This window comes from Hevea brasiliensis, chromosome 14 (assembly GCF_030052815.1).
Source record: "Hevea brasiliensis isolate MT/VB/25A 57/8 chromosome 14, ASM3005281v1, whole genome shotgun sequence".
NCBI lineage: Eukaryota > Viridiplantae > Streptophyta > Magnoliopsida > Malpighiales > Euphorbiaceae > Hevea > Hevea brasiliensis.
In genome coordinates, this window is record NC_079506.1 from 51,288,346 (window position 1) to 51,303,837 (window position 15,492).

Here is a 15,492-nt window from a genome sequence, read left to right on the forward strand (position 1 = left end):
TGTCCTGTACAAAAATGGGGTTATAACTGACCTCACTGTCACTTCCCTGTACGGTTACCCATCTCTGTGACCCCCGGCTCATTTAACCTTTTATGTTCTATTTTTTTTATCTTTATTTAACCTTCTGATAATCACTATTAATTTTTTGTTCAGAGCTTTTCTAGGTAACTTAAATATGATTATAATCCTCTTAATTGTCTGGACCGACACCGGTCACTAGAACAGTGATTTGCACAGGACCATGCATGTAGGGGTGTTACATTCTTGGCTGCTAAACACTTCTCCAAGATCTAATAACTAATTTTTATGTCGGAAATTAGGGGTTTTGTGGTGAAATTGCATGGAATTTCAAGCTAGAAATGAAGAGCAATGGAAGAGCTCCACTCCCATGGTGGTTCGGCGAAGATAGGTGAGGAAGAAGATGAGTTTAGTTTTTGTTTTATTTAATTTCTTTTATCCTTTTTATAACTGTTTGTCTTATTTTTATTGGTTAAAGATTTTAATTACATCACCATGACATCATGCATATGTCATTAATTAGATTTTATTTTCTTTTCTTTCTTTTTCGATTTCTATTTAATACTTCATGATTTTTATTCATTCTTAGTGTTTTAATGTCTCCAATTTTAATTGACATTTAGGTCAAAATTCATCTCTAAGGGTGAAATGATCAAAATGCCCTTTATAATGTTCATTGCATCTTAATTACTTTATCGATTGGCATAATTTTTCTTGCATTCCCCTGACACTTTTATTATCATTAAATCTCATTAATCCTTCAATTAAGTTCCAAATATTTATCTCATTGGGTTCCCCACGAGTCTGGGGTTGACAACTATATTCACTGTCACTTCCTGTTAGGGTTACCCATCGCCGGAGCCTCGGCTCCTTTAACCTATTTACTTTTCATTTCTTTGATTTCTCCTTAATTTTACTTAATCTTTATTTAGTTTATTTATGACTCCTCACTCTAGTTTAAGTATAGTTCCAAACATTCTGGTTGTTCGATCAGACATTAGTCATTGGAACAATAGAATGTGCAGAACTACCTAAAATGAGGATGTCACAGAGACTCTATTGAAATTTTGGCAAGACTTAGGAATTATTCTTGCTTCTTTAGTTAAATTAATTGGTTAATTTTGTCAGTAAATTGATAAAGGTCAGTATGTATGTATAGGTGCTCAGTGTCGGTTAGCTTTTCTTCTCTCTAGCCAGACCAGCGGCAATTGAGTTGATTGGTCTATGAGTTAGATATTGATTATTTTTGTAATTTTAATATTATTTATAGTTTTGGCATGCTCATGCATTTTATAAATATAGCTACAGACTCAGTTAAATAAATTAGGAGCATTTTTGTTGCTACACATTTATTTGTGGATAATTACTTGTGTTTGTGCCCCTGAGGATAATTTAGAACTCTATGTGTGTGTTATATATGGTATATGATGGATATGGATTGAACGAGTAATCACGACTTAAGCTAGTCTCATGGGAACTTAGTCCTTATGGATATGGAAAGTTAAGGTGAGGCATAGCTTTAATTTGATCTCGCTGGCGGGATTTGGATTGAGAGAGCTGTATAGGGGATCGACTCCTATATTTATGCATTGATGTGATACACTAGCTGTATGAGTAGCTCCAAATTATCTTCTCATGTGAATATTTGGTTAATTATTTATTATATGTTGAATTTACATTTCATGGTAGAATTGCATTAGTTTTAGGTAGTTGATAGAAATTGCATTTGTAATTAATATCTAATCTCTCTGAGTTGAAGGCTCATTTCTATTTAAATATTTTTCCCAAGTTGCAGAAGTAACAATTTTATTTTTGGATCTAATCTGTATTTTGTTCTATAGGTTATAGTGCTTATTAGTTAATAGTTTTTATTGTGATTATTTATTTATTCATTTGTTTATTTATCTATTTATTTAATCATTAGAACTCTACTGTGACACTAGTATATAAATATATTGTATTGATTAATGAAAATTAATGGTATTAAGTAGTCTATGCATGCTGGGTATTAAGGTTGAGTTGGGCAATGTAATGCCCTTACTTTAGGTAGTCCGTATATTCTACTGTTCTGGCAACAAGCGTTTGACTGGACAGTCAGAATGTTTGGAACTACACTCAAACTAGAGTGAGGAGGCATAAATTGACTGAACAAAGATCAAGAAAAATTAAAGAAAAATAAAAAAAGAATTGCAAATGAGTTAAATTAGCTGGGGTTATAACGATGGGTGACCATATGGGAAAGTGATCATAGCGATGGGTGACCATACGAGAAAGTAACTGCAAAGTCAGTCGCCGACCCCAGACCCACGGGGAGTCCTAAGAAATAATTTTTAGGATTTAATTAAAGGTTTATTGAAGTATAAATGACATTAAAAATATTAGAAAAAGTCTAGGAGAATTTAATTAATTAGTACAGACAAATATAAATCGATAAACTCAAAAAAGGGCATTTTGATCATTTCAACCCTAGAGTTGAACATTGATCTAAATGTTAGTCGAAATGAGAGAGAATAAAATATTAAAAATAAATTAAAACATGAATTATTAAATGGAAAAAGGGGAAAAGAAAAGAAAAAAATAGAATGAAATGTAAATTTAATTATGATGTCATAATGACATCATAAAAAGTGTTAACCAATAGGAACTTAACAAACACATTAAGGGATAAGAACAGGATTTAAAATAAGACAAGTTTGACCAAGTAAATCATTTTCTTCACCTCCTTCTTCCTCTTGCCGTCCACCATGGTCATGGTGCTCTCTCCCTCTTCAAGGTTTTGACCTTGAAATTTTCCCCTTTCTCACTATAATTTTCCTAAGTCCTTTCATTAAAAACTTACCCTACACCATTAGTAAGACTTTTGCTACTGAGAAATTCAAGGATTTTAAAGTTTTTACAAGAGCAAAAAGTGGTCATTAAGAGGTTAGTGCTTAAACATGTCTCTTCCTTCTTTAACAAGCTTAGGCATGCTAATTCAAGTGTAAATTTCAAGAAATTAAAAGAAAACTTGGAGTGTGTAGTAACTTTATTTTTGGTAGCCATGAAAATGGTGTGAAATTGATGATTTTAATGGTTTTAAAATGATTAGTGATAACATGTGATGAGGTTTTATGTCCTAGAAATTAAATTGGATGAGAATTTTATGGTGTTGGGAATATTGAGTTAGGGTTGTAACACCCTCCCGGTAACCACTCCGTACATCCTACTGTTCCGGTGACCGGTGTCGGTCCGGACAGCTAGAATGTCCAGAAAAATATTCAAACTAAAGTCAGGAACCATAATTAACTCAAATATTAACAAGAAAAATTTAGTAAAAATTTTAGAAATAAAATACAATCAAGTTAAACGAGCCGGTGCCCTAGCGATGGGTAACCGGAGGGAAGTTGTAGTTCTCGCAACGAGGAGCCCTAGACCCGGGGGAAAAATTATAAAATAATTTTTGGGACTCCAGAGAAGGGTAATTGAGGTTCCCATGGCATTAGAATGCCAAGAAAATACCTAGAAAAATTTTTCAATCGGTACAGACAATTTTGACCCGTTAAGCCAAACGGAGGGCATTTTGGTCATTTCGCCTTCCGAGGTGATTTTTGGCCGACTTGCCTAGTTGAGTAAATAATTAATATGACATAAAATATGAAGAAATATTGCTAGAAATTGAATTGAAAATGAGTAGTGGAGGAAAGAAAAGAAATTGAGGAAAAATGGCTATTAATGACATCATTTAAAATTTTCCAACCAATCAAATTTAAGCAAGTCCATAAAAAGGAAATAAAAGTGGGTAATGAGGCAGAATTTTAGAAACCCAAAACCAGCTCCCTCTCCTCTTCTTCACGCCACTCACTCACCCTTACCCATTCCACCATTAACAACCTTTCATCCTTCATTTTTCTTAGTTTTCTTCCACTAAAAACCCTAACTACCAACACAAAAATTCATTCTATCATCTTGGTGATTATTGTGGGAGCAAAAAGAAAAAGAAACCAAGACTTTGAGGAAGGGAAAAATCTGCCCTAAGTGAGGTTAGTGCTACAATCTCATTTTCCTTCTTTTAAATTCTAGTTAGAACATTTTTGAGCTAAGAAATCTTAAGGAATTGAAGTAAATTACATGTGTTAAGGGTACCTTCAATTTTCAGCAGCCCTATGGAAGATTGAGTTTGATTGTTTAACAAACTTAGAGTGGTTGGAAATCATGGTTAAGGTATTAAAATGCATGAAGATTGAACTAAGTATGTTAGACAAGGTTTATGAGTAAATTTAGTTGAACATTAGGGTTTGGGAAGGTGAAATGGTGACTTAGCTTTGGAAATGGTTAGAGGACTTTTTAATGGTCAATTAGTGACCATTTTAGGTAGGTTGACCCTAATTAGAACTGAAAAATGGGATGGTAAAGTGAAAGTATAAAGCGCCTATGGATGACATAGGGACTGAAATTTCAGTCCCTTTGCACTGCCATAACTTGGGTTGTGCTTGTCCAATTGATGTTTGGCCAATTGGACATGAAACTAGGCTTATAATGGCACATTTTTGCTGAAGAAACCATGCCCAAAAGACCAAAGCAAAAGGGTCAAAACTCAGCCACAATCCGGAACCACAGCGCCTCTGCAGAATTTGACCAAATGAACAGTAACTGTTCATTTGGCCATAAGTCACTGTAGATTTGGTCAATTGGTCTGAAAGTATTACAGCAACAAGTTAAGACATAGACAAACAACTTTCATGAAGGAACCTACCCCAAATTATGGCCCGAACCCATTCAACCAAGTGACTCAAGTCACTGTTCATGCACTGTAGATATGGTAAATTTCTGCAGACTGCATATCCGGACAGCTTGGGTTTTTGAGCCATATCTGGAGCTACAAAACTCCAAATGGAGTGATTCAAAAAAAGAAATTCAACTAGACAAAATAAGGAACAACTTTCATGTTTTACATTTCTTCAAATTCCAACAGTAACAGTGTCCAATGGAACAGTGAAGTTATGGTACAAAATCTGAAAAATCTGCTCCTTTGGTTTAATGCTTAGAAATGGTAAAAACACTTAATGCCAACAAGTTTTAAACACCAAATGTGGTATGTTGGGAGTGCCAAAGTCAATGTACACCTTTTTATTCTAAAAGTCAACATTTTTGTTGACCAATGATGAATAGTGACACCAAAAAAAGTTGAAATTCACAAATTGACAAATTTAAGAGTTTCGAATGCCCTAGTATACCTAACAAGATTGGTTTGGATAGTTTGGCATGCCAATAGGGTTCAGTTAGCAGTACTGCACATGGCAAAAATGCCATTCTGTGATTTCATGGCTTTTAGCCATTCTGACTTTGCATTGAGACTTGGCCTTGTGCCTGATATTATTTACAACTTGTTAGCCATTACATTTGCCTACCGAGATGCATATGTGACCGATGGTGTGGCGGCGAGGTACTAGGTACCCAGTGCGGTTACCCATTATCCATCCGATCGTCTAGTGTAGGTTACTTGGGCAACCAAATGAATGAAAATGAGCAATGTAGAAGAAATAAAGGAATGAATATACAAATACATGACAAACAAAACATGCACATGCAATACATATTTATATCTGCTGTTTTCTTTTATTTTATTATTGCACCACTAAGCATTATTGCTTAGCGCGTTGCTTTTGCCAGCGTGAGTACTGGAGATCCGATCGCGAGCCCAGTAGACCACGATCGGGTGAGTCCATCGCGATTCTGCTCGATGTCCGTGTCACCTCGTCACCTGCAGTGCATTGGTAGGACACTAGATGTCATTTTGTCATTTTGTAATTAAATTTTTATTTCTCATATGTATTTGGGATTTATGTAATGTATTTTGAGCTTATTGTAAATAATAAAGATTTATGGTCATGTATGGTATTAATTTGAGTATTTAATGGTTGTTTATATATGAGAACCCTGAGAAAGGGATGTTTTGAGCAATGAAAAGGTTGTTGAGACACAAATTGAAAAATTGTTGATATCTTGATATTGAGTTTTGTAATGATATTGGAGTTGAGAATGAATGAAATTGTATATTGAAGTGTTTTTAACAGGTTCCGAAGAACGGTTTTCTCCATTTTAGCTGGTACTCCGCCGGATTTTCTTTAAAATTTTCGGAACCTTAAATGAATGATACTTTTGATGAATGGTTTAAATAAATTGTATTTCATAAATTATATGCAAAAGCATTGTCTAAATTAATTGAGGAATATTAGAGTGTGCTTGGTACACGGTGGCATTACTTACTCGGGTATCTTGTACGGGTAAGGGTGTCCCATTTAGTGGTATCAGAGCACGGTTTAGGCGTTTCTGGGCCTAGATTGAGTCCATACCATGCATTGCATTTGTAAGAGTCAAGGTGACACTAACGCAGATCTGTTTATCTTTCTTATTCTGAATAGGATATGGACCCGTCATCTCAGAGAGCCGTCGAGGAGGAAGTGGAGAGTCATGCTCCACTGCGGCAGTGAGGCCCTGGGGCATGAGAGAATCTGCTCACTTGACTCAAGCGAGCACCTTTCGGCCTCCACAGCCATGTTTCAACAAATGGCCGATTTCTTTAGACAAATGGCCGAGTAATGCCGGCACCACCACCACCACCACCGGCTCCACAGTAAATCACACTTGGAGAGGTTAAGAAAATTTGGGGCGGTGGATTTTTATGGCAAGAGAGAAGATGACTCATGTTGCGGTAGAATTGGTTGAGCAGGCAGGCGAGTCTTAAAACAACTCCACTGCACCCCAGAGCAGAACTTAGAAGCTGCTATATCCTTATTACAAGACGATGCCTACGGATGGTGGGACACTGTGTCCAGTGAAGTGCAGCCCGAAGCTGTAACTTGGGACTTCTTCCTCTCTGAGTTCAAGAAGAAATATGTGGGTACTGTATACCTGGAAGAGAGAAGAAGGGAATTTATTAACTGAGGCGAGAGACGGTTGTCGATGGCCGAGTATGAGAAGGAGTTTGTTTGGTTAAGCCGCTATGGAAGGGAAATAGTCCCTAACGAAGCTGAAAGGTGTAAGAGATTTGAAGAGGGACTGAATGACAATATCAAGATACAGCTCACTGCCTTAGGAATCACAGAATTTAGCAAGCTAGTGGAAGCTGCAATAAGAGTTGAAAAAGTGAGAATTAGTGAGTGGACTAGAAGAGAGAGCGAGAAGAGGGGCCAAGGTCGGTCGAGTTCGGCTCTGCATCGGGGAAGAAGTTCAAGGGTCCTCCCGCACAGAGTTCAACTCAGCCACGGGGCCGAGTCGGTCTCGGGGCCCGAGCCACGATTCACCCTAGGAGAGGTCGGTCCACACCATCGGTGGCGGCTCTCCGAGGATGGGGTTCGAGGACCAGCCCCAACATCTTACGCATGTCCACACCGTCAAAGATGGCATAAGGAGTGTTGGAGAGTGGCTGGTGCTGCTGAGGTGTGGGTCAACAGCATCGGTTGAGAGCGCCCACGTAGAACTACTACAAGTGCTCAGACACAAGTAGACGGACACGCTCTGCACCACCAAGGGGTAGAAGGTCAGTAAATCCGGCTGTGGGACCATCTCGAGAGGCCTATATCCGAGCCGTGAGAGAGGCGGATAATGCACCACCTGCCGAAATTATGCCTTGAGAGCTCGGGAGGAAGAAGATGCCGGACGTCATCGAGTGCGTTCTCCCTCTACAATACTCCTGTGCATGCATTGGTGGATCCAGATCCACTCATTCTTACATTTGCATCAACCTACCCGTAGAAAGGGGATATTGGTAGGGAGAGTGACCAAGACATTACGGTCACTAATCCATTGGGCCACAGTGTGGTAGTGAACAAAGTATACAAGGGTTGCGTTGAGGATTCAGGTATGAATTCTTGGCGCACCTAATTGAGTTGCCCTTCCATGAGTTTGACGTGATATTGGGAATGGGTGGTTGTCACGTCATCGAGCAATAGTTGATTGCAAATTGAAGAGAATTTCTCTAAAAACTTGAGAGGGTAATGAGATCACGATTATGGGGAAAGGACAGATTTCTTGTCAATGTCATCTCAAACCAGTTGCAAGAAGAATGATGAGAAAAGGTGTGAAGCCTACCTAGCACATGTGGTGGATACTAGGCGAGCTAAGCTAAACCCTTTGAGTGACATACCCACGAAGAGACTTCCCAGGTATTTCTGAAGAATTGCACAGTTTGCCACGAGAAAGGGAAGTTGAATTTGCTATTGAGACAACTGCAGATCTGACACCCATTTCCATTGCTCCTTATAGGATGGCACCCACTGAATTGAAGGAGTTGAAAACTCAGTTGCAAGAGTTGCTTGATAAGGGGTTCATACGCCCCAGTGTGTCACCATGGGGAGCTCCAGTGCTGTTCGTGAAAAAGAAGGATGGGACTTTGAGACTTTGTATTGATTACAGGCCGTTGAATAAAGTGGTGTGAAGAACAAATATCCGTTGCCTAGAATTGATGATCTGTTTGATCGGTTGAAGGGAAGCGAGAGTATTTTCTAAGATTGATCTCGGATCGAGTATCATCGGTGAGGGTGAAGGATGTAGATGTGCCCAAGACTGCATTCAGGACCCGGTATGGGCATTATGAGTTTCTGGTGATGCCCTTTGGCTTAACAAATGCACCAGCGGCATTCATGGACCTTATGAACCGTATCTTCCATCCATACCTAGATCGGTTCGTAGTGGTCTTTATTGATGATATTTTGGTGTATTCCAAGACCAGGGAAGAACATGATGAGCATTTGAGGATTGTTACGCAAACCCCGAGAGAAAAGAAGGCTGTATGCTAAGTTGTCCAAGTGTGACTTTTGGTGGATGAGATTGCATTCCTTGGACACATAGTGTCGTGTGATGGGATTAGGTGGATCCCAAGAAAATAGAAGCGATGATGGAATGGAAGCCTCCCAGAATACAACCGAGGTCGAAGCTTCTTGGGGCTAGTGGGTATTACTGAAGATTTGTGAAGGATTTTCCCTAATAATTTTCCAATTACTAAGTTGTTACACAAGAATGTCAGATTTGACTGGAATGACAAGTGTCAAACCAGTTTTGAGAAGTTGAAGGCTATGTTAACAGAGGCACCAGTGTTAACACAGCCAGTGTCAGGGAAGGACTTTGTGGTCTACAGTGATGCCTCACATAATGGGCTAGGGTGTGTGTTGATGCAAGAGGGGAAGGTGGTCGCCTATGCTTCCGAGCGATTAAGGCCACATGAACAGAACTACCCTACCCATGATCTAGAGCTTGCAGCAATTATCTTTGCACTGAAGATATGGAGGCACTACTTGTATGGGGAAAAGTGCTACATTAACACAGACCACAAAAGCCTGAAATATTTGCCAACCCAGAAGGAGCTCAACCTTAGACAGAGGTGATGGATTGAGTTCCTGAAGGATTATGACTGTGTAATTGATTACCATCCTGGGAAGGCAAATGTAGTTCTTGATGCTTTGAGCAGAAAATCCATGCGACTCTGAGATCTTTGAATGCTGTCTATCCTTGGTTCGAGATGGAGCTATTTTGGCCGAGTTGCAAGTGAGGCCAAACACCTTACAGAGATACTAGATGGGCAAAAGACAGATGAAAAGTTAATGGCTATTATGAGCAAGATCTCGAGAGGAAAAATGGCGACTATGGGGTGAAAGCGGATGGGTGTCGTATTACAAAGGAAGACTGTGTACCGGATGATGGGGAATTGAAGGCGATATTCTAAAAGAGGCACACACGGTGTATATGCTATGCGCCGTGAAGTACAAAGATGTATCGTGACACGAAGCTTGATATTGGTGGCACAGTATGAAGAAAGACATAGTGACTATGTGACTAAATGCTTGACATGTCGGCAAGTCAAGCGAGAACATCAAGTTCCATCGGGTTTGCTACACCTATACGCATACCGAATGGAAATGGGATCGGTCACCATGGATTTTGTAAGTGGTCTACCTCTCACCCGGAAGAAACATGATGCGGCATGGGTGATAGTTGATAGATTGACAAAGTCAAGACACTTTCTCGCGATTAGGGGTGACTACTCACCGGAGAAGTTAGCGGAATTGTATATCGGTGAGATAGTTAGGCGCATGGAATCCCACTTTCCATCATATCGATCGAGACCCAAGGTTTACATCGAGATTCGGAAGAAATTGCATGAATCCTTGGGTACACAACTCCATTTCAAAGATGACTTTCCATCCTCGAGACGGATGGGCAATCGTAAAGAGTAATCCAGTAAACAATTGAAACCCATGAAATTGATACAAATATTGAATTGAAATGATAACAATAACGTGAAATACTTGTCGTCCTTGAGGATATCTTGAGGAGTTGTGTCATTGAGTTTGAGGAAGTTGGGATAGATACCTCCCATCGCGAATTTGCATACAACAATAGCTACCAAGCTAGCATCCAAATGGCCCCATATGAAGCAATCGTATGGGAGAAAATGTAGAACTCAGGTGTCTTTGGACTGAATTGGCGAAGACAAGCGGTAGGGCGGACACAGTGAAACAGTGAGGAGAAGGTGAAATCAATCAAAGCCAACTTAAAGATTGCCTCGACAGCATGTAAATCTTATGCCGACCAAGAGAAAAGAAATAGAATATGTGGTTGGCGACAAAGTGTTCCTCAAGGTGTCACCATGGAAGAAAGTGTTGAGGTTTGGAAGAAAAGGTAAGTTGAGCCCTAGGTTCATTGGCCCTATGAAGTCATTGAACGTGTGGGTCCGATGGCCTATAGGCTAGCTTTACCACGAGTGGACAAGATCCATAATGTGTTCCACGTGTCCATGCTCGTAAGATACCGCTCGGATCCTTCACATGTCATCTCCGGGAAGAAATTGAAATACAATCGGATTTGACATATGAAGAAGAACCTCTACGAATCCTGGCTCGGGAAGTAAAAGAGTTGAGGAACAAGCAAATTCCATTGGTGAAAGTGCTTTGGAGGCACCACAACACCGAGGAGGCAACTTGGGAAAGTGAAGAGACGATGAGGCAACAGTTCCCTCAACTGTTTGCATCAGGTAAATTTCGAGGACGAAATATAAATTAGAGTGGAAGACTTGAAACACCCTCCCGGTAACCACTCAGTACATCCTCTTATTCGGTGATCGGTGTCGGTCGGACAGCTAGAATGTCCGAAAAATATTCAAACTAAAGTCAGAACCATAATTAACTCAAATATTAACAAGAAAAATTTAGTAAAAATTTTAGAAATAAAATACAATCAAGTTAAGCAGTAGGTGCCTAGCGATGGGTAACCGGAGGGAAGTTGCGGTTCTCGCAACGAGGAGCCCTAGACCCGGGGGAAAAATTATAAAATAATTTTTGGGACTCCAGAGAAGGGTAATTGAGGTTCCCATGGCATTAGAATGCCAAGAAAATACCTAGAAAAATTTTTCAATCGGTACAGACAATTTTGACCCGTTAAGCCAAACGGAGGGCATTTTGGTCATTTCGCCTTCCGAGGTGATTTTTGGCCGACTTGCTTAGTTGAGTAAATAATTAATATGACATAAAATATGAAGAAATATTGCTAGAAATTGAATTGAAAATGAGTAGTGGAGGAAAGAAAAGAAATTGAGGAAAAATGGCTATTAATGACATCATTTAAAATTTTCCAACCAATCAAATTTAAGCAAGTCCATAAAAAGGAAATAAAAGTGGGTAATGAGGCAGAATTTTAGAAACCCAAAACCAGCTCCCTCTCCTCTTCTTCACGCCACTCACTCACCCTTACCCATTCCACCATTAACAACCTTTCATCCTTCATTTTTCTTAGTTTTCTTCCACTAAAAACCCTAACTACCAACACAAAAATTCATTATATCATCTTGGTGATTATTGTGGGAGCAAAAAGAAAAAGAAACCAAGACTTTGAGGAAGGGAAAAATCTGCCCTAAGTGAGGTTAGTGCTACAATCTCATTTTCCTTCTTTTAAATTCTAGTTAGAACATTTTTGAGCTAAGAAATCTTAAGGAATTGAAGTAAATTACATGTGTTAAGGGTACCTTCAATTTTCAGCAGCCCTATGGAAGATTGAGTTTGATTGTTTAACAAACTTAGAGTGGTTGGAAATCATGGTTAAGGTATTAAAATGCATGAAGATTGAACTAAGTATGTTAGACAAGGTTTATGAGTAAATTTAGTTGAACATTTGGGTTTGGGAAGGTGAAATGGTGACTTAGCTTTGGAAATGGTTAGAGGACTTTTTAATGGTCAATTAGTGACCATTTTAGGTAGGTTGACCCTAATTAGAACTGAAAAATGGGATGGTAAAGTGAAAGTATAAACTGCCCTATGGACAGCAGCATAGGGACTGAAATTTCAGTCCCTTTGCACTGCCATAACTTGGGCTGTGCTTGTCCAATTGATGTTTGGCCAATTGGACATGAAACTAGGCTTATAATGGCACATTTTTGCTGAAGAAACCATGCCCAAAAGACCAAAGCAAAAGGGTCAAAACTCAGCCACAATCCGGAACCCTGAAACTGCCTCTGCAGAATTTGACCAAATAAACAGTAACTGTTCATTTGGCCATAATTCACTGTAGATTTGGTCAATTGGTCTGAAATTTTTACAGCAATAAGCTAAGACATAGACAAACAACTTTCATGAAGGAACCTACCCCAAATTATGGCCAGAACCCATTCAACCAAGTGACTCAAGTCACTGTTCATGCACTGTAGATATGGTAAATTTCTGCAGACTGCATATCCGGACAGCTTGGGTTTTTGAGCCATATCTGGAGCTACAAAACTCCAAATGGAGTGATTCAAAAAAAGAAATTCAACTAGACAAAATAAGGAACAACTTTCATGTTTTACATTTCTTCAAATTCCAACAGTAACAGTGTCCAATGGAACAGTGAAGTTATGGTACAAAATCTGAAAAATCTGCTCCTTTGGTTTAATGCTTAGAAATGGTAAAAACACTTAATGCCAACAAGTTTTAAACACCAAATGTGGTATGTTGGGAGTGCCAAAGTCAATGTACACCTTTTTATTCTAAAAGTCAACATTTTTGTTGACCAATGATGAATAGTGACACCAAAAAAGTTGAAATTCACAAATTGACAAATTTAAGAGTTTCGAATGCCCTAGTATACCTAACAAGATTGGTTTGGATAGTTTGGCAGGCCAATAGGGTTCAGTTAGCAGTACTGCACATGGCAAAAATGCCATTCTGTGATTTCATGGCTTTTAGCCATTCTGACTTTGCATTGAGACTTGGCCTTGTGCCTGATATTATTCTGACTTGTTAGGCATTACATTACTGCCGGAGATGCATATGTGACCGATGGTGTGACGGCCCGAGGTACTAGGTACCCAGTGCCAGTTTTCCCATTATCCAGTCCAGTCGTCTAGTGTAGGTTACTTGGGCAACCAAATGAATGAAAATGAGCAATGTAGAAGAAATAAAGGAATGAATATACAAATACATGACAAACAAAACATGCACATGCAATACATATTTATATCTGCTGTTTTCTTTTATTTTATTATTGCACCACTAAGCATTATTGCTTAGCGCGTTGCTTTTGCCACGCGTAGGTACTGGAGATCCCGATCGCGAGCCCAGTAGACCACAGACTGGGTGAGTCCATCCAGATTCGCTCGATGTCCGTGTCACCTCGTCACTTGCAGTGCATTGGTAGGACACTAGATGTCATTTTGTCATTTTGTAATTAAATTTTTATTTCTCATATGTATTTGGGATTTATGTAATGTATTTTGAGCTTATTGTAAATAATAAAGATTTATGGTCATGTATAGTATTAATTTGAGTATTTAATGGTTGTTTATATATGAGAACCCTGAGAAAGGGATGTTTTGAGCAATGAAAAGGTTGTTGAGACCTGAAATTGAAAAATTGTTGATATCTTGATATTGAGTTTTGTAATGATATTGGAGTTGAGAATGAATGAAATTGTATATTGAAGTGTTTTTAACAGGTTCCGAAGAACGGTTTTCTCCATTTTAGCCGGTACTCCGCCGGATTTTCTTTAAAATTTTCGGAACCTTAAATGAATGATACTTTTGATGAATGGTTTAAATAAATTGTATTTCATAAATTATATGCAAAAGCATTGTCTAAATTAATTGAGGAATATTAGAGTGTGCCGGTACACCAGGTGGCATTACTTACTCGGGTATACTGCACACGGGTAAGGGGTGTCACAAGGGTTTTGACCTAATTTGGTACTTTTGCATTATGGCTTGAAATTGAGCATGTTGAGATGAATTGTTGATTATTTGAAGTGCTATGAATGACAAATTGTAGTTTGGGAGTAAGGAGGAATGAATATTGGGAGTGCATGTTCTTTGCAGGAAATTCATACCTATGAGTGCAGTGTGAAAAATTGTCTAGAACTGAAATTGTGTGGCTCCAATTGGTATGAGGGTAATTGGAGATGAAACTAGACCTAAAATTCCCTATTTTTTATGAAGAAACCCTACCCAAATTCTATCTATAAGTTGACCAATTTATTATCCCAACCCGGATATCCAAACACTGATCCCAGAAAAATGATCAAATGAATAGTATTTGGCCATAACTTCCTCTAGACAGGTCCAAATGACCTGATTTTTTATGTCATTGGAAAGCTTAGACATAGGACTACAACTTTCATTAAGAACACCAAGCCTAGAAATGCCCTTAACCAAATGAAATTACTGGCCCAAGTGAGGTCACCAAACTGACCAGAAACATTCTGTCCAGAATTTTTTGGACATAAGCCTACCCGACCAATTTGGCAAAATGGCCATAACTTGGTCTATAAGAATCCAAATGTAATGAAACAAATGGCAAAAGTTTTATAAGACATAGGTCTACAATATTGGTTTTTTGATAAAAACCCAAAACCCAAAAGAACTAGGTCAAATGGTTAGAAGAAGTTAACACATCAAAACCTGGAGTTGACCAAATTACATTTGACCCCAGAAATGTTTTTATAGTATATGTTCCACTAGGAAACTCTAACTGGGATGAGCCATACTGATCTGGAACCCTAAGAAACAAGGCTCCAACTTTGTTTTAGACATTGTCCTCAAATTATGAACATAAGGACCCTAAAAGTTGAGTCAAAGCTATTGACCCGAACTTGGACCCTGAAGACATAGGATACCTGAGTCCAAGCCAGTTATTTGGTCATAATTAATTCTAAAAAATTTAGAAAATTGTAATTTAAATTTCTGAGTGACCATAAGACATAGGGTAACAATTTCTATGCAGAACATTAGGCCTAATTTTGGCTGTAACATATTCAATTAATTAGGTAAAATGTAATTCTAAAATCTGCCTATTTAAGGAACCAGAATTAGGAAATGAACCAGTTATGGTTATTCGACCATAACTTGAGTTCTAAAACTCAAATTCATATGATTCAAAAGGGAAAATAAAGACAAGACATAGAGGAACAACTTCCATGAAGGAAGTGTGACCAAACAGTGGCCACAAATCTATCAAATGGATAGGTAAAAGTAAGACA